Source organism: Zea mays, chromosome 4 (assembly GCF_902167145.1).
Source record: "Zea mays cultivar B73 chromosome 4, Zm-B73-REFERENCE-NAM-5.0, whole genome shotgun sequence".
Taxonomy (NCBI): Eukaryota; Viridiplantae; Streptophyta; class Magnoliopsida; order Poales; family Poaceae; genus Zea; species Zea mays.
In genome coordinates this window covers 82,558,804-82,581,100 of record NC_050099.1, presented here as the reverse complement: position 1 = coordinate 82,581,100, position 22,297 = coordinate 82,558,804, and positions in this window count along the sequence as shown.

The window sequence follows — 22,297 nt, the reverse complement described above, 5'->3', positions numbered from 1 at the left end:
AAAGAATATCTTGAGGAGGAAGGTATCAAGCACGAGTTTTCCGCTCCCTACACACCACATCAAAATGGTGTAGTAGAAAGGAAGAATAGGACACTAATCGATATGGCGAGGATAATGCTTGGAGAATATAAGACGCCTGAGCGGTTTTGGTCGGAAGATGTGAATACAGCCTGCCATGCCATAAACCGGCTCTATCTGCATCGCCTCCTCAAGAAGATACCATACGAACTCCTAACCTGTAACAAACCCAACGTTTCTTATTTTCGTGTATTTGGGAGCAAATACTACATCTTGGTAAAGAAAGGTAGGCATTCGAAGTTTGCTCTCAAAGTTGTAGAAGGGTTTTTACTAGGTTATGACTCAAATACAAAAGCGTATAGGGTCTTCAACAAATCATCAGGATTAGTTGAAGTCTCTAGCGACATTGTATTTGATAAAACTAATGGCTCTCTAAGAGAGGAAGTTGATCTTGATGATGTAGAAGAAGATGAGGTTCTGACGGCCGCAATACAAACAATGGCAATAGGTGATGTGCGACCGCAGGAACAACAAGAGCAAGATCAACCTTCTTCCTCTACATTGGTGCATCCCCCAATTCAAGATGAGGAACATGTACCTCAAGATGAAGGGCTGGATCAAGGGGGAGCACATGAAGAATAGGAAAAGGAGGAAGAAGCGTCACAAGTTCCTCCAACTCAAGTCCGATCAAATATTCAAAGAAATCATCCAGTGGATCAAATTCTGGGTGATATCAACAAGGGAGTAACCACTCACTCACGTCTAGCAAATTTTTGTGAGCATTACACATTTGTTTCTTCTATTGAGCCTTTCAGGGTAGAAGAAGCCTTGCAGGATCTAGACTGGGTGTTGGCTATGCAGGAAGAGCTCATCAACTTCAAGAGAAATGAAGTTTGGAGCCTAGTACCACGTCCGAAGCAAAATGTTGTGGGAACCAAGTGGGTGTTCCGCAACAAGCAAGGTGAACATGGTGTGGTGACAAGAAACAAGGCTCGACTTGTGGCAAAAGGTTATGCCCAAGTCATAGGTTTGGATTTTGAGGAGACTTTTGCTCCTGTAGCTAGGCTAGAATCAATTCGAATATTATTGGCCTATGCTGCTCACCACTCTTTTAAGTTGTTTCAAATGGACATGAAGAGCGCCTTCCTTAATGGACCAATCAAAGAGGAAGTATATGTGGAACAACCCCTGGCTTTGAGGAGGACAGGTATCCCGACCACGTTTATAAGCTCTCTAAGGCGCTCTATGGACTTAAGCAAGCCCCAAGAGCATGGTATGAATGCCTTAGAGATTTCCTTATTTCTAATGCTTTCAAGGTTGGGAAAGCTGATCCTACTCTCTTTACTAAGACTTGTAATGGTGATCTTTTTGTATGCCAAATATATGTCGATGACATTATATTTGGTTCTACTAATCAAAAGTCTTGTGAGGAGTTTAGCAGGGTGATGATGCAGAAATTTGAGATGTCAATGATGGGCAAGTTGAACTACTTCCTTGGATTTCAAGTAAAGCAACTCAAGGAAGGGACCTTCATCTCTCAAACGAAATATACTCAAGATTTGCTCAAAAGGTTTGGGATGAAGGATGCAAAGCCCGCGAAGACACCGATGGGAACGGATGGACAACTAGACCTCAACAAAGGAGGTAAGTCTGTTGATCAAAAGGCATACTGGTCTATGATAGGATGTTTGCTTTATCTTTGCGCTAGTAGGCTGGATATTATGCTAAGTGTATGCATGTGTGCTAGATTTCAATCCGACCCCAAGGAGTGTCACCTTGTGGCCGTTAAGCGAATTCTTAGATATTTGGTCTCTATGCCTTGCTTCGGGATCTGGTATCCAAAAGGGTCTACCTTTGACTTAATCGGATACTCAGATTCCGACTATGCCGGGTGCAAGGTCGATAGGAAGAGGACATCAGGGACTTGTCAGTTTCTAGGAAGGTCCCTAGTGTCTTGGAGCTCTAAGAAACAAACTTCTGTTGTCCTATCTATTGCTGAGGCCGAGTATGTTGCCACAGGACAATGTTGCACGCAACTGTTTTGGATGAGCCAAACCCTCCGGGACTTTGGCTACAATCTGAGCAAAGTCCCACTCCTATGTGATAATGAGAGTGCAATCCGTTTGCCAAATAATCCTGTTGAACACAGTCGCACTAAGCACATAGACATCCGACATCACTTTTTGAGAGACCACCAGCAAAGGAGAGATATCGATATTTACCATATTAGCACCGAGAACCAGCTAGCCGATATCTTTACCAAGCCTTTAGATGAGAAAAGGTTTTGCAAGTTGTGTAGTGAGCTAAATGTCTTAGATTCGCGTAACTTGGATTGATCTATAGCATACATGTGCTCTATGCCTTTGATCATGTTACTTTAAGCATTAATGTTTTTAATTGCTTATTTTTGGTGTTCAAGTTGTACAAGTCATCCCCGGACCTCACAAGTCCCTATGCAAATGATGCACATGTTTATGGTGAGGATGTGCTACAACTTGACTCCCTTGAGACTAACTTGTTTGTTGAGTAATATTGATATAGTCTCAAAGTTATATTGAAAGGGAAAAGTGAACTTGGACAAAGAGAGGGCTTCCACTGCATTCCAGTATCAATGTATCTTCTCCCAAGTTCATACTTGTGTTCTCATTACCTTTTGCTCTTATTTGACATTTTGGTGAGGCAATGGGGTTAAAGGGCCAAAAGTTCACCTGTTTTGGTGCTTAATGCCAAAGGGGGATGTTGGGGACTTGTTCTCAAATGCTATGTATTAAGAACAAGGCAACACAAAATATTAATGGTTAAAGACCTTCGTCCTTCGAAACATTATCTCCCTTAGGATATAATGATCTTCAGACGAAAGTTATGAAGAACATACCTTCATCATTTCAGTATATAATAATGAAAGTAGGAACATATGAAACATGAGAAGCATCATGAATAATCATATGACATCATTAATGTCGCATCATGAATGAATATAAACAATATTGAATTACATTCATACCTTCGGCTTGACAGAAGGCAAAAATCCAAGTGTGACGTGCAAGTGAATACAAGTCAGCGTGAACAGTACGGGGTTATTGTTCATCTATTTATAGGCACGGGACGCATCCCGATCGAGATTACATTCTTGCCCTCGACAAGTGACTATAAACATGTCACAAACTATCCTGGACTGATAAGTCTTTTCCTCTTTAGGTCGGTACAGCCCTTCGTCTCAAGGCATGTCACTATGCCGAAGCTCCCTAGATCATAGCTTCGGCATGTACCTTCATGCTATGTCTGCTTGTGCCAACTTGCTTAGAGGACCTTCGGCGACGAAGCAGGCCCCAAACAGTAGCCCCTTCGCGGTGCTAGATCGTTTTTCGTAACAAGCTTGATCCGTGAAAAAATCTCAAAAGATTCAGAATGCCAAAGGTCCGAAAAACACCTTCCCTGAGCTCGTTGCCGAGAAACGATTAAAATATTTCGAGCACGAGGTGGGCCATCACGCAGTGGGTACGATCGATCTAGTGATTCTCTTCCCAGGTGCCGAGTGGTCCACCATTCAGCGGGTGTGGGCGACTGTTCAGCGGGTGCGGGCGACTTGGCGGTTCACCTTCCCACCTGCAGCACTATATAAACAGACGAGTAGATGTGGAGTTACCACAACATTCATTGCCATTGCACTGTTGTGCTATTGAAAAATTTAACCATAGCCGAAGCTTTTTCACTGCATTCTCAAGCAAACCATCATTTTGAACTAGCTTCGTAAAAAAGAGAGCTTCGTCAAAACTGTAAAAGAAATCAACTTCGTAAACACCGCAAAAGATCCATCAGATTGCCAGAGTATGCTCGACCGCAAGGGTAACTCGTGAAGGAGAGGAGACCGAGGCCACCGAGACAGCTCCGATTTCCAAAGTCATGAGACAATCGGGCTTAGTTGTGACAGAGGGAGTCGTTGACGAAGGTACTTCTACTGCCGAAGCCGAGCAGGCTGATATTGAAGAAGAAAATGCTGATGAAGAAGAGGAAGACTATAGCATTCTGATCCCATCAAAACCCAGCCACTTGGATTTTGAAAAATCTATTGTGTCTGAAGCAGACGTGCCCATGATGATGAAACTGGGCTACTTCAGAGAGGCTGAAAAGAAGCTTGTTCGCTTTGCCGGAGAAGAAACCACTCCAACACCGAAGGATGACAAAGTAGTAGTTTTCAAGAGCGTTTTCAGAGCGGGATTACGGTTTCCCCTGAACGAGATGATAGGAAAGTTTTGGAAAATTTTGAAATTTATCTTCATCAGCTAACCCCTAATGCTATCGTTAGGCTCAGCATCTTCATCTGGGCCCTTCGAAGCCAAGGGATGGACCCAAATGCCGAAGCATTCTGCCGAGTGCATGAGTTGCATTATCAAACGAAGGCTAGAGCAGATGGGCTACACGAAAATTTTGGCTGCTATAACTTCGCGTATCGCAAAGATACGAAGGCTCCGGTCCTCAGCTATCGTACCAAGTGGCGAACCGGCTGGAAGAGTGAATGGTTTTATATCAAGGCCGATGAAAAGAAAAGGGGGAAACTGATGACGATGGTCATGTGCCCGCTGGCTTTGAGCTTCGGAATGACCAGACCTTTGTGCAACATGAAGCCAGGGTCAGCATGCCAACTATCTGTATCAGAATTCAGGGTGGTGGCTGAATAGATCAGCACTAGAGATCTAGTTCAAGAATACTTGGCTAAGAGGACGTCTCTGACGTTTAGTGAATTTAGCATGCCGAAGCTAAAGGGAACGAAGAAAACACTTGAGCTTGTGCGATTGCCTTATCGCTTTAAGTTTGAGAAGCAGTTCAAGGAGCCTTGCCAAGAGTGGCTAGAAATGATTGAGACAATGTGCAATGAAATTTTGGGAAACTACACCAAAAAAGAAGATCAGTTAATGACTGCGGCCTTCGGCACCCGACCAAAACGAAGGTTGAACCGAGTGATGGACGCTTTAAATTTTGAATACCTTGATTATGAGCGACTCAGCAACGGTGCTAAAAGGACAAAGAGAAAGAGGGTTGTCAGTGTTCTGAGCAGGCAGGCTGCCAGAATGGTGAAAGAGGACGAAAAAACTCTGAAGAAGAGAAAATCCAGTCCCGAGCCGAAAGCGACGACTTTGAAGAAGAGAAAGGCTGCAAGTCTAGAACCGAAGGTGACTGAGGTGGAAGAGGAAACTCCTTCAACACCTCCTGCTGCCGAAGTAGAAGAGATTTTAAAGGTAATGACCGAATCTTTACCTATCAAGTTGCTAAGTCCTCTGGGACCGCATCTGACGAAGCTTTTTCAGAAGAAACAAGAACCTTCGGCTACAAAGAAGGCAGATGGGCTGAAGAAGCGAAGGATTGGTAGCGTGATGCAAGCTATTGAAAAGACACCTCCTTCGGCTTCGGTATCTAAGATAGCTCCTACTGCAAGTACCGAGGCCACCACCGAAGAAAACACCGCGGCCGAGACTACAGCTGCCACCGAAGTTGCCAACTTGGAGAGTACCCTGTCTAGAATTGATAAACTATTATTGGATATGGCCACAGAAGAAACAGTTGCAACTGCGGAACAGGTCATGGCCCTAGAGCCTGACAAAGGAAAGAAAATTGCCGAAGCTACTTCGGCTGAAGAAGATTTTGAACTTCGGAACTTGATCGGACAGGAACTATCTGAGGCTGAAAAGAAGGAGCTACAGGAATACGACATTTCCTGTGGCTACCAGCCAGGAGCCATGCTCTTTGGTGGAATCAATGAAGAGGCCTTGGGATGTGTTCGTGACCGTATCGAGGCGAAGGTAATCGGCACTCTATCAAAGAGTGTCGGTTTTCCGAAGCTTGAAGCCGATATTAGCAGCTACCGACGACAACATATCGTCGGTAGTTTATTTTATTCCAACTTTAAGGTAAGATTCTTGTAATAAAACAAAATTTCATTTTTTGTCTGAAGCAATGAAGTTAGCTGATGAGGGTCTATTCTGTACAGAGTATGCTGCTGAGTAAAGCGCTGCAAATGCAACAGGACCTCGAAGATAAGAAGAATGAAGTTATAATCGAGGGTCTGGAAAGAAAAATCAAAGAACACGAAGCCTCTCTTGAAAAGAAGGATTTCCTAATCCAAGCAGTGGAGGGTTCCCTTGCAGAAGCGCAGTCCGAGAATATTAGATTAAACAAGGAACTCCTGCAGAAGTCAGAGAGCTTCGAACAGGAAAGGAAAAACTTGCAAGCAAAATACGAAGCTGAAGTTGCTGAAACAATCTTTGGAAGAGCTTCGGAACATATGTCTAGATTTTGGCAGCCGATGTGTATAGCAACTAAATAAGGTTTTTAACTCGGTTGGGGCCAGCGCCGAAAAATTTACTCCTTCCGCCGAAAACATCTCTAGCACCTTCGAACATATCGAGGGCGAAGTAGAAGCGCTCGACAAAGTAATAGCCGGGCATGGAGACTTCTGTGCCCTGCTAGCTTCTCGTGGTACAGCCGCAACATTTTTGAAGGCTGGCTGTACACACACAAAGATTTTAAATAGACCAAACTTCAGCCTATCTTCATCGGATTTGGTTGACATCCCCAATATAGCCCAAAGCATAGGGAGCAGATTCATAACGCAAATTTGGGCGAAGGGTGGTCGAGAGTTGGCTAGCGACGAGGCCCGAAGCCTGCTAAAGCCGGTACGATACTTATACCTGTTGCTTGCTCTCTTGTAATTACTTTTTACCTTATATTGTGTTGTTGTGTACAGGATGACGATGCCGAAGGTCAATAGTCCGAAACTCTTCTCGAAGATTACTAAAGCTGCTGAACAAGGCTTAGAGATATTCGAAGTATCTTTGTAAAAGATATTGTAATTTAGGAATCAAACATTACTCTGTAAATTTGTCCATACCTTGTAATATATTTTTACCTTTCCATCCGTGTGTGAATTTCTTTGATGTGGACGAAACTTATATCTTTTGAGCCGAAGGCGAAAAACACCTTCCCTTCTTTTCGTACACAACGAAGCGTATCTTTGCTTCTTTATGCTCATCGAAGCATTGTTATCAAAGTTGAAGTAGCTATCTATGTTTTATGTTATGATGATGATGATCCTATGGATGTCTACATGAATGTGTATGAATGCAATGAATGATGTAATGTAACGTGCAAATGAATGTCCAAACACACACACACGAAGCCACATCCAGACTCTGCATCCCCTTAAGAACGTCTTTTGAGTCTTAAGCTCTGCATCCCCTTTGGAACGACTTTTGAGCTTCTTCACCTTCTATTTCAGTGGTATAAGTTCTGCATCCCCTTAGGAACGACTTTTGAACTTCTTCGCCTTATATTTCGGCGGTATAAGTTCCGCATCCCCTTAGGAACGACTTTTGAACTTCTTCGCCTTATATTTCGGCGGTATTTGGCTCTGCATTCCCTTTGGAACGACTTTTGAGCAGAAAACTTACGTTGCGCTCCCTTAGGAACGACTTTTTGTAGCTTCGTCATGCTCTGCATCCCCTTGGGGACGACTTTTGAGCTTCTCCCTGTTTTTCTTTTTGCACTCGATGGTGCATGCTCAGATTTACATATTACATCTTTCTTGGGGGATCTAGCTCTCATGGGGCTAAATAATAATGAAAAATTACAAGCTATGGCCCCATTAAAAATCTTTCTCCCCTCTTGAAAGGAAAAGGGTACCATAGAAAAAATGAAAAAAATTACATCAATATTACACATAGTATCGCCGAAGCTCATCCGCATTCCAAGATCTGGGTATGTCGTTGCCGTCCATATCCTTCAATCTATAAGAACCGGGCGTTGACGAAGATACTACCAGGAAAGGACCTTCCCACTTCAGTTGCAATTTGCCCACTGTGTCTGGATTGGCCATTCTCCGAAGCACCAGATGTCCAGGCTTGATATTTTTTGATCGAACTTTTCTGTCACGCCATTTTATTGTTTCGGCTTGATATTTATTGATGTTCTCTATAGCCTAAAGTCTGGTCCCTTCTATAGTATCTTTTGTTACGTGATAGTCAGCTTCGTCTACTGTCGAAGCTATTGTTCTTATTGATCCTGCTTTTGCTTCTTCTGGAGTTATAGCTTCGTCACCAAATAATAGCTTGAAGGGTGTAAATCATGTTGATCTTGATGTAGTTGTATTGTGGCTCCACACCACTTTAATCAGTTCGTTTGGCCACTTTCCTCTGGGCTGATTGAAGATTAGCTTCATTATTCCTGTCATTATAATGCCATTTGCTCTTTCTACTAGTCCGTTTGACTCCGGATGCCTAACTGATGCAAAATGAATCTTCGTACCAATATGGTCACATAAATCCTTGAATGTCTTGGCATCAAACTATGTTCCATTGTCCACCGTTATTACCTTTGGCACGCAGAAACGACAAACAATGTTCTGCTAGAAGAATTTTTGGACTGTGGCCGAAGTTATTGTAGCCAAGGGCTTTGCTTCAATCCACTTAGAAAAATATTCTACTGCCACCACAACATACTTCAAATTACCTTGCGCCAGTGGTAGTGGACCTAACAAATCCAGGCCCCATCTTTGCAATGGCCAAGTAGGCTATATCAGCTGTGTGAGAGATGAAGGTTGCTTCTGGTCTTTTGCACATTTTTGACAATTCTCGCACTTTTGAACCAGCTCTGCTGCATCCGAAGCTGCCTTCGGCCAATAAAATCCTTTCCTAAAAACCTTTCCTAGCAGAGGCCTGGACCCAATGTGAGATCCACACAAACCTGCATCTATTTCCCTCATTAGCTCTATACCTTCGGTTCTGGATAAGCACTTGAGGAGTGGAGAGCACACTCCATGGTTGTACAACTCCCCTTCTATCATGACATATGGTATTGTCCTTGCTTCCATTCTTTTATTATAAACTTCATCATCCGAAAGACAATTTCCTTGGAGGAAGGATATTATTTCAGTCCTCCAATCTTCACTATGTACAAGTGATATCGTGAGGACTACTTTCTCCATGAGTTCAACCGAAGGTGCTTTTATTGTCTCAAAGAATACTTCCGAAGGTAGAGGGAGCCCCTGTGCTGCTGACTTGGCCAGTAGGTCTGCATGCTCATTTTCTCCTCTTGGGATATTTTTTTACAGAAAAACCTTCGAAAGAAGCCTCCAACCTTCGGACTGTGTCCAAATATTTTTCAAGCTTCGGGTCCCTTGCCTTGCTACTTTTATCCACATGGCCAAAGATGACTTGGGAGTCAGTTTTAAGAATCGCCCCTCTTACTCCCATTGCCTTTAGCTTCCGAAGCCCCAACAGAAGGGCTTCGTATTCAGCAATGTTGTTTGTACAACTAAAGTCCAGTCTTGTTGCGTAGCATGTTCTGACTTTAGAGGGCGCTACTAAGACAGCAGTGGCTCCTGCGCCGAAGGTTCCCCAAGAACCATCACAGAAAACTGTCTAGGCTTCGACGTCCTTTGTTACTTCTTCCTGAGCCCCTGGCGTCCAATCAGCGATGAAATCTGCTAATGCCTGGGACTGAATTGAGGACCTATGCACATAATCTATAGAGAATTCATTGAGCTCGGCGGCCCATTTTCCGATCCTCCCAGTAGCTTCTCTATTCCTCATTATGTCTTTTAGAGGTTGCGATGAAGGAACAACTATGTTGTATGCTTGAAAGTAATGCCGAAGCTTCCTGGAGGCCATCAACACAGCTTATAGCACCTTCTCCAGTTCTGTGCAATTTTTCTTTGAAAAGCTTAAAACTTCGGAGACAAAATATACTGGTGCTTGTTTTTTGACTTGGCCATCTTGCTTCTCCTGTACAAGCGCCGCACTAACTACAGAGTGCGAAGCTGCCACATATAAGAGCAATGGAGCCCCTGGCGAAGGTGGAGTTAGTGTTGTCAAATCGATCAAGTATTGCTTTAACTCTTCGAAAGCCTTTTGCTGAGCCGGACCCCACTAAAAAACTTCGGCTGACTTCAGTATCTCAAAGAATGGGAGATTTCTTTCTGCTGATCTGGATATGAATCTATTCAATGATGCCAGTCTTCCTACCAGCCGTTGGGCCCCATTTTTTGTATTTGGCGGCTCCATTCGAAGGATAGCTTTGATCTTATTGGGGTTAGCTTCGATTCCCTGCGTCGATACCAGACAACCAAGAAACTTGCCCTTCTTTACTCCAAAAACACACTTTTCTGGATTTAATTTGAAGCCAGCTTGCCTAAAATTGGCAATTGTTTCTTGCAAGTCAGCAATGTGATTCTCTTGCTTCGTGCTCTTTACTATGATATCATCAACATAAGTTAGCACATTCCTGCCTATTTGAGAATGAAGAACCTTGGCTATCATTCTACTGAAGCTTCCTCCAACATTCTTGAGCCCCTCAAGCATCCGAAGGTAGCAATAAGTGCCACTAGGAGTTATGAAGCTGGTCTTTAGCTCATCTTCTTTCTTCATCCATATTTGATGATAACCTGAATAGCAGTCCAGTAGACTCATGAGCTCCGAAGAAGCTGCTGCATCTACAAGGGAGTCTATTCTTGGTAATGGAAATTCGTCCTTTGGACATGTTTTGTTGAGGTCTGTGAAGTCAATACACATTCTCCACTTGACATTAGCCTTCTTCACCATAACAATGTTAGCTAGCCATTCTGGATATGTTACTTCTCTAATAACACCAGCACTAAGAAGTCTCTTTACTTCATTCTGAGCACCTTCGGCTTTATCATCAGACATCTTCCGAAGTCTTTGCTTCCTTGGCCTGAAAGATGGATCCACATTAAGTGAATGCTCGATGACATCTCTGTTGACACCATAGAGATCATTAGCTGTCCAAGCGAAGACATCTTTGTTGTTGAACAAAAATCTGATCAAGGTTTTTTCCTGCTCATCAGATAACTGAGATCCCAGCAGTACCCTTTGATCTGCTGTCTTCACATAAAAGCATAGGCTTCAACTGGTCTGCCGAAGCAGCCTTCTCTCTTTTGTGCTTATATTGTTGACAAACTTCGGCTCCATCTATGTTATGTATTTCCTTTGAATCTGTCCAACTCCCTTCAGCCCTTCTAGCAGCTTCTTGACTTCCGTGGACAGCAATGGGCCCTTGTTCTGAAGGTATCTTCATGCATAAGTATGTTGTATGAAGTATTGCTTCGAAGGCATTAAGTGTCCCTCGACCAATGATTGCATTATATGGGTATTCCATGTCGACAATGTCAAAAACGACTTGCTCAGTTCTTGTGTTGTGGACATAGCCGAAGGTAACTGGCATTGTGATTTTGCCAAGTGCCACAATCTGCCGTCCTCCGAAGCCACAAAGAGGGTGTGTAGAATCATGGATCTTGTCCTCTCGTTCTTGCATCTGCTTGAAGGCTTTTGCAAATATAATGTCCATTGCACTGCCTGTGTCAACCAGAACATTGTGGACCAGAAAACCCTTGATGACACAAGATATGATCATAGCATCATTGTGAGGATAATCTTTTAGCTGAAGATCCTCCTGGGAGAAGGTGATTGGTATGTGGGACCACATGGACCTAATGAAGGGTCCTTGCACCCCAACATGCTGCACTCTTCTCTGTGCTTCCTTCTTCTGCTTCTTGTTAGCTGGCTCTGAACTTGAACCGCCCGTGATTGGGAGCACCAGCTTCGTAGCCGAAGGTGCTACGACTTGGTTGTTGAACGAAGCCATCAGCTCAACAGTGGAAGTGAGTTCACCGGAGGTGGGCGCCAATGTTGGGGACTTGTTCTCAAATGCTATGAATTAAGAACAAGGCAACACAAAATATTAATGGTTAAAGACCTTCGTCCTTCGAAACATTATCTCCCTTAGGATATAATGATCTTCAGACGAAAGTTAGGAAGAACGTACCTTCATCATTTCAGTATATAATAATGAAAGTAGGAACATATGAAACATGAGAAGCATCATGAATAATCATATGACATCATTAATGTCGCATCATGAATGAATATAAACCATATTGAATTACATTCATACCTTCGGCTTGACAGAAGGTAAAAATCCAAGTGTGACGTGCAAGTGAATACAAGTCAGCGTGAACAATACGAGGTTATTGTTCATCTATTTATCGGCATGGGACGTAGCCCGGTCGAGATTACATCCATGCCCTCGACAAGTGACTATAAACATGACACAAACTATCCTGGACTGATCAGTCTTTTCCTCTTTAGGTTGGTACATCCCTTCGTCTCAAGGCATGTCACTATGCTGAAGCTCCCTAGATCGTAGCTTCGGCCTGTACCTTCATGCTATGTCTGCTTGTGCCAACTTGCTTCGAGGACCTTCAGCGACGAAGCAGGCCCCCAACAGGGGAGAAATTAAGGCCAAAGCAAATGGATCAGCCAACCACTTGTGAATTTAAAAAATGTAGAGTTAGAATCTTTGTGTTTGATCAAAATCCTCTTGTTGCAAAAATTGTTCTCTTATGGGGGAGAATTTCCATTATGGGAAAAGGGGGAGTTTTTGGTATTTGATCAAATTTACTCTTGAAAGATCTCTCGATTTGCCAAAACAAGTGTGTTGGACATAGAGATAGGTAAAATAATTTGTTTTGTGAAAATAAACCAAGTGGTGGCAAAAGTAATCCAAATATGCCAAATCCCTTGAAAATATTATTTGTCTTCAATCTGCATTTTTGAGCTCTTCTAGATATGTTAGTTGCTTTTTAATGTGTTGGCATAAATCACCAAAAAGGGGGAGATTGAAAGGGAAATGTGCCCTTGGGCTATTTCCATAGTGTTTTGGTGACTAGATGCACAACACACTATGTGTGAACTAACATAATATTGAACAAAGGAATATTTAGATGGATCAAATGTGAAGATAAGTTCTAGACACTTAGTCAATTGTTTTATGTGCTAAACATGCTTGTCTAAGTGCCAGGAACCCAATTAAGTCCAGTCCAAAAGGAGCAAAAGGAGTTCAGCTGAAACAACCAAGTGGAGCACCAGCTGCGGGTGCACCGGACAGTGTCCGGTGTCCAGTCTACTCAGTGATAAACACCCTGCTCTCGGGGATCGCCGTGGCTAAAATTCACCGGACTGTCCGGTGAGCCAACAACGTCCGCGCCAACGGTCGGCAGCGCGATCAGCACGTAATCATCGGGCGATGCGTGGCCTGCGCCAACGGTTACAAGGCCCCACCGGACTATCCGGTGTGCCAAGTGGACCAAGGGTTCAACGGTCGGCTTCGCCAAAGAAGGAAACAAATCGTGCACTATTCATGTCCGATGGTGCATCGGACTGTCCGGTGCGCCAACGGACAAAAGGCAAGAATTGCTTACCAAATGGAGCTCCAATGGCTCCTAGCTGCCTTGGGGCTATAAAACGGCCCCCTAGGCGCATGGAGGAGAACACCAAGCCTCCATTGAACAACCTAAGATGCCTAGACACCGCAAGCACGCATCTGGATCATTGTGATTGAGATTTGAGCACTTGTTGAGTTATGAACTCGTTGCGTTGTGTTTGTGTGCTCGTTTCTTGACTTGTGTGCGTGTCGTTGCTACGACTCTAGCTTTTGCGTGTGTTTCTACTCCCTCCCTTACTCTTGTGGTTTTCATTGTGATCAATATTGTAAGGGTGAGAGGCTCTAACTTGTAGAGATTCCTCACAAAGGGAACATCTGCTATAAGGAAGAGAACCGTGGTATTCAAGTGGATCATTGGATCACTTGAAAGGGGTTGAGTGCAACCCTCGTCCATTGGGACGCCACAACGTGGAAGTAGGTAAGTGTTCTACTTGGCTGAACCATGGGATAAAAATCATTGTGTCACCTCGTGTGTGATTCTCTTTGCTTCTACTCACTTGATAATTGCTCTAAGTTTAAATACTCACTTTGTGAAGAGCAATTAAGTGAAGAAGTCATCTCTTTCTCTCTAGACATAGCACCTTGGTTTTGATTCCACTAACATTTCATAAGTCAAGTTTTGTGCCATTTAGTGTTGATTTTTACAGGATCACCTATTCACCCCCCTCTAGGTGCTCTTAGCAGGTGCATGAAATGAGAGTGAGGGTATATTTGCAACAAAGAGCGTCAAAATGTCAAAGCGAGGACATATAAGTTTAGCTGAGCAGGATATATAGGTTATGAAGCGCAATAGGTTGATCCTGAAACTTTGTATGTAGCATAGGTACTAAACATAGTAAGCGCATTAGCAGTGTCGTGTACGTAGATGTTTAGCATTACCTGAATAAAACTCCGCACGCAGACACCGTGTTACTTTCTTAACCATCAATAGGAGTGAGAACGGAAACGGTAAATTTTGATTACCGAGAATCATTTTAAAAAATTTACCGAAATTCAGGGTTAAACGGAAACGACAACGGTTACCGAAAATATGGAAACGAAATAGGTATAAAAAACGAAAACGGTTTGGATCTCTTCTGGCCGTTTCCGAAAATTACCGTATTTATTCGGTATTTTACCGCTGGTAATGAATTCGGTAATTTTTTTTTCTGAAAAATATAAAATCTAAACTGATCTTTGTAAATTTATAATAAATTCATCTTAACCTAGAAAAATATGAAACTAATTTTATTATTTTTCTAAAATCAAGGTCTATCTAATGATATATAGATTAGAGTTGTTTAAAACTTTCATAGATCTTTTTATAGTTTCTTTTCCAATTATTACTTTAGATACATATATTCATAATTTGCACGAGAGCCTAAGAATGACTAGGATGATAACGATTATGTTGACTTTCTAACTATATGTATGTGCGCACAGTCCTTGTCACTTGCATTTGTGAGATTGTTGGGGACTTGTTCTCAAATGCTAAGAGTTAAGAACAAGGCAACATAAAAAGTGTTAAATGTTAAAGTCCTTCGTCCTTCAAAACATTATGTCCCTTCAGATATAATGAATTCCGGACGAAGGTTATGAAGGAAGAGACTTTCGTAAGCTCGATAGATGATGAAGAAGAATACATATATGAAATATGAATAATAGTACATATATTATCATCAACTTATTTTTATTTTGCATTATCATATTCATAATAACAAATTATAAATGTACCTTCGGATTGACAAAAAGTAAAGGTACAGGCGTGATGTGAAAAGTAAAGGTACGGGAGTACTGTTCATCTATTTATAGGCACGGGACGCAGCCCGTGTAGAATTACATTAATGCCCTTTACATTTATCAATAACTCTATAGTAATTCTTCGAGGTCTAATTTGGCTTTTCATCTTTAAGTCGGTTCCCCTTTTCTGTTGTCATGCCGAAGCTTTTCTGTGCATAGCTTCGTGATCATCTTATCCTTCGTCATGATCGCCTTCCGTCCTACTCAAGCTTCGTCTTGACCATACTCTTGTATACTCGTGACCCGATTCGGAAGATACCTGTTCAAATATTTCACTTGGAAAACATTGTCAAATCATGTTTTTGAGGACCTTCGGAAGCCGAAGGCCCCCAACAGTAGCCCCTCGCAATATTAATTTGCTGGAATGATAAATTCATATTGCGACATGGACGAAGGCTTTAAGCCGAAGGTCCGAAAAAACACCTTCCCTTTGCTAGAATAGCAACAGTCTTTGACAAGCGGGACCCTCCAGTTTTGAACGCACTAGGTGTATAAATAAGAGCTCACCACGAGTTTATTTGGCACGCTCTCTTGCCATCTGCTTTTACTCATCCAACTTTTAGCCTGCGCGCAACAACACTTGCTTGGCTTTTTTTTAAGCTTCGGTTTCGAGAGCACTTTCTCAGCGTTTGCGAAGATGTCTGAAGATAAGAAAGCTGTTGGTGATTCGAAGCTAAGCCTTTCTGAGGAGATGCATCTGGGCTTTCTTCAATCAATATCAAAGACTAATACAGAGAAGATTACTAGGGAGATTTTGGAGGGTTTATCTGAAGATACTGGTGAAAGTGACAGTTATGATGTGGATAGTGGTGGTGAAGACTCCGAAGATCGACCTTGGCGACCAAGCCATGCGGTTTTTGGTAAATCCAGTATTAAAGAAAATCATCTTGTCAATATGAGGGGCAGATATTTTTGGGACTTGTCTGTTGTGAGGGCTGACGAAGGAGAGAAGACTTGCCCGACTCCCGGGGAAAATGAAGTCGTGATATTCCGAAGCTTCTTAAAGGCTGAACTGCGATTTCCCTTGAGCAGTTTGTCGTGGAAATACAGAAGATATTTGAAATCTACCTTCACCAACTTACCCCCGAAGCAATCATAAGGATGAGCATCTTTGCGTGGGCCGTGAGGAGCCAAGGTTTGGAACCTAATGCAAAAAGTTTCTGCAACATACATGAGCTATTGTATGAGACAAAACCCTGGGGTAAAGAGCAGTATCACAACAATTTTGGCTGCTACAGCTTCGGCGCCCGGTCTGGGTCAAGCTGCCCCGTGCCAACCTTTCAAAAGAGGTGGCCCGGCGACTGGATGACGGAATGGTTTTATGTGAAGAATGACTTGAAATCACGGGAAGATATTAAAGGTATCATTATGCGCCCTATCTGGCAACGCTTCGGCCTCCGGAGGCCGAAGGTGGAAATGAATGAAGCAGCCGAAGAATGCCAGAGAGCCTTCGGCGTTGTTTGCTCTTTTATTGGGACAATGGATTTGGTCCAAGAACACATTGCTTTCAGAGTATGGCCACTTGTGGAAAAGTGGGAAATGCCGAAGGAGACCATTAAAGAAACTGACGAAGGTGGACTAGTCAGGCTAAAACACACATTCAAATACGGAGATAAGTTCGTTGAGCCAGATGATGACTGGTTGAAAAGTATTGAGGCCATAAGTGATGAATTGCTTGGGGTATACTCAAAGGCCGAAGATACTGCATTATCAGTGGCCTTCAGAGGCCGAAAGAAGAAGAGACTCAACCGAGTATTTGATGCAATTGGGTTTGTCTACCCCGACTACCGTTATCCAACGCGGGGTCAAAAAAGAAAAAATACATCTTCTGCGAAGGAAACTGCTTCAGCCGCTCCTAGCGAGCCGACGCCGAAGAGGAAGAGGGTAAAGGTTCTCACACACCGGCCACGTTATATTGAACCGGCCACAGTGCCTGAGTTTGTCGGTGAGACCTCTTCGGCCACCGAAACTAAAGAACCAACTCTGCTGCCAAAAATCGAAGAGCTGGCCGAAGTGCCAGCAACAGAAAAAACAGAAGAACCGAGGACTGAAGAAACAAAGACATCAGAAGTTTTAAGTCCTTTAGCAAAAATTGAGGCAGCAAAAAGCCAAAAGGGTCCAGCAGTGACACCGAAAAGAAAAAGGATGGTTAATGTGCTGGATGTTTTGGAGACAATTAAGTCTTCAAGCACAACTCCGAAGAAAATTGTTGAAACTTCCGAAGTGCATACTGAAGCCTTTGTTGCCGAAGCTTCAAAGCAACAATCTGAAACTGAAGCTGGGCCTTCAGAGCCCACCAAGGTAAAATCCTTGGAAGCCGAAGAAACAAAAATGGCAGAGCCAATTTTGGTTGAAGAAACTGGCACTGCTGCCCCCAAAGGATCCTCCAAAGCCCTCGATTATATTGTACGACACGCTTCGGGAAAAAGATTATCTGAAGAAGAGATTTTTGAAGCTAATCACTATGCCCGAGAACTGAAGTATCCAAAGGGGGCCTTAGTATTCAATGGCACAGACGAAGATGACTTCTTATACTGCCTCCGAGACAACAAAGAATTATCTGTCTGCCGGGAGATGGCTAGAAGTATGGGGTTCCTGAAGCTTGAAGCTGGCCTCTGCGCTATGACAAAGGACGATCTTGCAGATAGCCTCGCATATAATAGTCTGAACGTATGAAAATTGTATATTTGGAAATTTATAATTTTTGAATTGTTCTTTTATTCTTATACTAATTCTTTTCATATAGGGTTTAATACTTAGCAACGCTTTGAGAGCGCAAAAGAATGCTGAAGACGAGAGCTATAATATTGCTTTCAACAACCTACGAACAGAGGTTATTAAGCTGAGGAACGAAGCTTTGGAAAAAGATAAAATTCTGCTTACATTGGTGGATAAGATAAAGGAAGACGAAGCTACTTCTAAAGCTCAAGCTGAGGCTCAGAAGCACGAAATTGAAGATCTTCGAAAACAGTTAGCCAGAGCTAAAGAAGAACGCATACTTGAAGAGACGAAACGAGAACTTAGCGATCAGTGGGCAAATCATTTAGAAAGAAATGTTGAAGAGCTTCGTGCATCCAAGAAAAGGTGCTATGACAAATCTATAGAATGCGCTAAGAAAATAAAAACTAGCTTCGCCAGCGTTGGCGCATTCTCGAGCGAGGAAAACTTCACAAGGGGTAACCCCGAAGGCCCGATTGAATGGATCAGTCACGAAGCTGAGGCCTTTGAGGAAATTTTGAATAGCCGCGGAGACATATGTGCCTTTTCGGGTGCCAGGGGGATTGCTACTATTTTGGAGAGGAAAGGCTGTGAGCATGTGAAATCTTTGGCACAATCTGAAACTGCTTTATCCTCCGAAGATATAAAAGACCCCTCGGCCGAAGCAAGCCTGGTCGGTGGAAAATTTTTCACCGACATCTGGGACAATAGCGGCCGGGAAATGGCCCAAGAAATTATTCAAAAAAGCGAAAAAGACATTCATGATGCTAGAAAAGTAGCAGAGGCCGCTGAGAAAAGCGCTGAGCCCGAAGGGCAAATAGGTATTAACTAGTGGTTTTTGACTCTTTGTTGTAATTTTTTGATTTCGAACTTGTTCACGGTTTGTAATAGTAATAAATCTATATCTACTCTTCCCTCAGAACCTGCTGAGCCATCTCTGGGCCCCCACACGAAGGGGGATGACGAAATTAGACAAATGGCCGAAGCCATCATGGATAAAGTTGTTGATCAGCTTCTAAACGAAGCTGCAGAAGTAGTCCTAAGGGAAGATTAGATGCTGCTGTAAAAACATTTAGAATGTAATATTTGTTGAGAATCATGTGTAATATTGTGTAACTTTAGATGTAATATATTAACTATTTATAGTTCTATTCTTTACGATGCATGAAACATCATATACATACCGTTTTTGAGCCTTCGGCGAAAAAACACCTTCCCTTCTTTTCATGCTTCGTAAATAATATCCGTGTTCTCATAAAATCAGTAACCAATCCTCGTAAAATCAATAATCAATAGATCTTTGCATTTCAGAGTTTGACGAAGATATAACTCTTCAATGGCTATTGTTTGTGCCGTGTCACTATTTCTTCAAAACGATCTTCGAATATCAATATTGAGACCCCCTTCTTGCGTTGTTGATGCACTATGATGTATGATGTTATGCTATGCAAATGATGTAATGATGTGATGTTATGCAAAATGATATTTGCCGAAGGTCGACATTTATTTTTCACTGTAAGCCTCCCTTAGGAGCTTCTTCGCCTTTTACTTCAACGGAATCAGCGTTTATTTTTCGCTGTAAGCCTCCCTTAGGAGCTTCTTCGCCTTTTACTTCAGCGGAATCAGCGTTTATTTTTCGTTGTAAGCCTCCCTTAGGAGCTTCTTCGCCTTTTACTTTCAGCGGAATCAGCGTTTATTTTTCGCTGTAAGCCTCCCTTAGGAGCTTCTTCGCCTTTTACTTTTAGCGGAATCAGCGTTTATTTTTCGCTGTAAGCTCTGCATTCCCTTCGGAATGACTTTTGAGCAGAAAACTTACACTGCGCTCCCTTAGGAACGACTTTTTGCTGCTTCGAAGAAATTGCACTGCGTTCCTTAGAACAAATTTTTGATAAATCGAAGGTCCTCCTTGCCACAGTAAATTCTTATGCTTCGGCAACTTAAGCCTATGGAGAAGATATATTTTCATTATGGTAAAAAGCGAAACTGTTACAAGAGATTGACACATGATAAAAAGCACTTAAACTTCCCATAATTGTTCCTTATTAAAAAGAAAGTAAGACTGAAATGCGAAAATGCGAAAAGCTGCTGTCGAGGTAGGATATTTGTCAGTAAATATGCTTCGACTCTGGCACAGTGCTATTGACTGTGCGAGCTTCGGACTCCTCTCTGAAGTCCCGCTGAAGGTGAGTGTGCTAGCTCCCTTCTGGCTGCTGACCTCGTTGCGTTGGTGGTGGCGGTGGAGGCTGTTGCCAAGATGCTTGGGGTTGACTTGCCGAAGCAACAGAAGCTGTAGGGTGATTGCCTACATATTCTGGAATGTAAGGCAAATGGTACGAAGCAGTATGCATGACTTGCTTCGGCTGACTCTGTTGCGCTGCAGCTTCTGCTATCTCCTTTTGCTTCTGGATGGTAACATGGCACATCCTGGTGGTATGGCCCTTGTCTTCACCACAGAATAGGCAGTAAATTTTTCTTGGCTGATCCCCAAATCTTCCCCCGAAGCCCCTGGCGCCTCTGCCCCTTGGCGCTGGCGGCCGGAAAGAGCTTTGCTACTGCCCCGAAGCTTGCGAGGAGTACTGTGGCCTTTGCTGTTGACTCCCTCTATCATCACTTTGAGTAGAGTTGTGAATTGACCTGACGTGCCTCGGATGGAATCTTCCTCCGAAGCCCCTGGTCATTTCAGAGAACCTGAATGCTTCCTCCCTTCTTTGGCAAAAATCATTGTCAGCTCGAATATACTCGTCCATCTTCTGGAGCAGCTTCTCCAAAGTTTGAGGAGGCTTTCTAGCAAAGTACTGAGCTGAAGGTCCCGGCCGAAGCCCTTGATCATGGCCTCAATGACAATTTCATTGGGCACTGTTGGTGCCTGTGCCCTCAGACGCAGGAACCTTCGGACATACGCCTGAAGGTATTCTTCGTGGTCCTGGGTGCACTGGAATAAAGCTTGAGCAGTGACTGGCTTCGTTTGAAACCCTTGGAAGCTGGTTATCAACATGTCCTTCAGCTTTTGCCATGAGGTGATTGTCCCTGGCCGAAGAGAGGAGTACCAGGTTTGTGCAACACTCTTGACAGCCATGACGAAAGACTTTGCCATGACCGCCGTATTGCCACCATATGAAGATATGGTTGCTTCATAGCTCATCAAGAATTGCTTCAGGTCTGAATGACCGTCGTACATGGGGAGTTGCTTCAGGTGTAGCCTGCAGTTCTGTTGACAGAGGAGAAGTATCATCAAAAGCAAAATTTCCATGATGGAAATCTTCATACCAGTCGTCCTCGTTGTAGAAGCCCTCCTGATGAAGCTCTCTGCGTGGAGGCCTTCGGTTCTAGTCATCTTGAGCAAGATGACGAACTTCTTCAGAGGCTTCGTCTATCTGCCTTTGTAGGTCAGCTAGACGAGCCATCTTTTCCTTCTTCTGTTGGACCTGTTGATGGAGCATCTCCAAGTTTTGGATTTCTTGATCCAAGTCGTCATCCGGAGGCGTTGGACTGGTGGCCTTCCTCTTCTGGCTTCGGGCCTCCCTAAGAGAAAGGACATCCTGATTGGGATCCAGCGGCTGCAGAGTGGCAGCCCCTGTGGCTGAAGCTTTCTTCAGCGGCATGACGAAGGTGATGCTTGCCGAAGATGTTCAAAACTCAAAAAATGGACGTGAGTTCACCGGAGGTGGGCGCCAATGTTGAGGACTTGTTCTCAAATGCTAAGAGTTAAGAACAAGGCAACATAAAAAGTGTTAAATGTTAAAGTCCTTCGTCCTTCAAAACATTATGTCCCTTCGGATATAATGAATTCCGGACGAAGGTTATGAAGGAAGAGACTTTCGTAAGCTCGATAGATGATGAAGAAGAATACATATATGAAATACGAATAATAGTACAGATATTATCATCAACTTATTTTTATTTTGCATTATCAAATTCATAATAACAAATTATAAATGTACCTTCGGATTGACGAAAAGTAAAGGTACAGGCGTGATGTGAAAAGCGAATGCCAAATCAGCGTGAACAGTACGGGAGTACTGTTCATCTATTTATAGGCACGGGACGCAGCCCGTGTAGAACTACATTAATGCCCTTTACATTTATCAATAACTCTATAGTAATTCTTCGAGGTCTAATTTGGATTTTCATCTTTAAGTTGGTTCCCCTTTTCTGCTGTCATGCCGAAGCTTTTCTGCGCATAGCTTCGTGATCATCTTATCCTTCGTCATGATCGTCTTCCGTCCTACTCAAGCTTCGTCTTGACCATACTCTTGTATACTCGTGACCCGATTCCGAAGATACCTGTTCACATATTTCACTTGGAAAACATTGTCAAATCATGTTTTTGAGGACCTTCGGAAGCCGAAGGCCCCCAACAGAGATATATTGCTTTAATGCTTTGTGAGATATGCTTTAATCCTTCAGATATTTGTGAATATTTATATATTATTACTAATTTTTATATGGATGTATTATTTTTGAATTTTTGAATTCAATTGAGGGTACATGT